We start from the raw sequence: 1929 nt of genomic DNA on the forward strand, positions 1-1929 counted from the left end.
AATGGCTTCAGATTACCCACAGTGGTCTCCAGTAACAAGGTGGTTGATTCCTTAGTGGCGACAGCTTCCCCTTCCACCTCTGACCACAGCTGGTTCCCTGTCTGGCTGAACCGCTACTTCTGGTTGGACTGCAAGCCAGCAGTCCCAACCCTACGCTGCTCATAGGCCTCAGGCTTGGCCTAACAGCCCGGGGCAGTACAACACACGTCCACCCAGACAGCCGTCCAGGTGTCACAGAACCCCGATCACCTGACTCCACCCAAATAAATAGGCTCTCCCAGCAGGCCAAGGGACCAAAGAACATCCCTGCCCATTGGCTGAGACACTTCACCCATTCATGTCTGAGCCTTTAAAGCCCCTGTCTTATCTAATGTCACCAGCATAGTGCCACCCAGTGACAGAAGAGAAAGGGTGCAACAAGTCCAGAGTGACTCAATTGATCAATTGATCTCCTAACAATTGGCCAAGGCAATTATCGCCTGGCAACTAAATTTGATAGCAACCCTGCCTAAACATCAGGGTGCTACATTTCCTTTTACAAAGTAATACTCTGGACAGATTTTGACAGAAGGGCAAAGCCACAGATTTATTGAATTCCAAACCACATCTTTAGACAACTTGCAAGAAACACAATAGCCAAGGCACTAGATCAGTAAAAAAAATAACACATATCCAAACTTACACTGAGAAGAAGCAGCTCCCAGGACGATGATCAACAACTAGGACAGCAGCAAGCCACACAGTGCCGCTGTCGGCGTCTATATGAGCTCCCTCCGTCTCTCCATGCTGCAAGCCAAAACCACAGAGGGTAGTGTGGGGGAAGGGGGATACGTATTTTGTGGCTTCCCCTCTTTGCCAAAGTCAATTTAATAAATAACTTGTCAACTCCTTTGCGCTGTCAGTAGGCGGCACTTTAAATGAGCTGTGACATATGGGACCGGTAGGAAGGTCCCAATTACATGCCACTGTGCCGATGTCAACAGGAGCCCGTCCTACTGGTGTCCACTTGTCAGTACTTGAATATGAGCTGTCCATAACAGCTTGGTCACAGTTCTTGGGGCACCTATAGAGCGCACCCCAGAACAAGACAGCAGTGCATATATGCAATGGCTGGGCATTAAAGTGAAACTAAACTCTCTCAATCAACATGAACTATTTTTAATCCTTATATTGCTAGCATTAGTAAATTGATAGGAAGGAAGTGGCAGTGCATCCATTAAAGGCTCACGGGCGCCACCCCCTCTCTCCAGCCACCCCCCTCTGTGTACTATGGATAGATTCATGCATTGCATGAATCTATCCACGGCCACTGTAGCCACCCCCTATTCAGGCGTCCGGCCCTGTTCGGGCGCCGGGCGCCTGAATTACAGAGGCGGGGGGGCTGTTTTTGAAGCACCTGATTAGAGCCAAAAGGCTCGCAGTGCACCCATGTGTGTTAGCAAAGCAAATGAATATTTGTTTTGCTAACACAGTACCGCCTCTCAGTCAATCTGAAGGCACGGATGTAATACCGGGCACCTGATTGGCTGAAGGCAGAGGCGACCCCATTGGCTACCTAGAATAACAGGAAGAAGACGAGCACGGAGGACACAGCATCCATCGCCGCGCTACCCATCCCACAGCTCGCTGCCTGACCCATCACCACGATGGGGTAAGTGCCGGGCAGACAGCGGGTGGGCAGGGGGGACACAGTGGCTGAGTATTATGGGCACAAAGGCTGCAATTGATGAAGCACAGTTGGCTGCATTTGCGGGGCACAGTGGCTGCATATTATGGGCACAGAGGCTGCAATTGATGGGCACAGTGGCTGCATTTGATGAGCACAGAGGATGCATATGATGGGCACAGAGGCTGCATATAAAGGGAACAGTTGGCTGCATTTGCTGGGCACAGAGTCTGCATATGATGGGCACAGCCGGCTGCATTTGC

This window comes from Aquarana catesbeiana, linkage group LG05 (assembly GCF_042186555.1).
Source record: "Aquarana catesbeiana isolate 2022-GZ linkage group LG05, ASM4218655v1, whole genome shotgun sequence".
NCBI classification, from domain to species: Eukaryota; Metazoa; Chordata; class Amphibia; order Anura; family Ranidae; genus Aquarana; species Aquarana catesbeiana.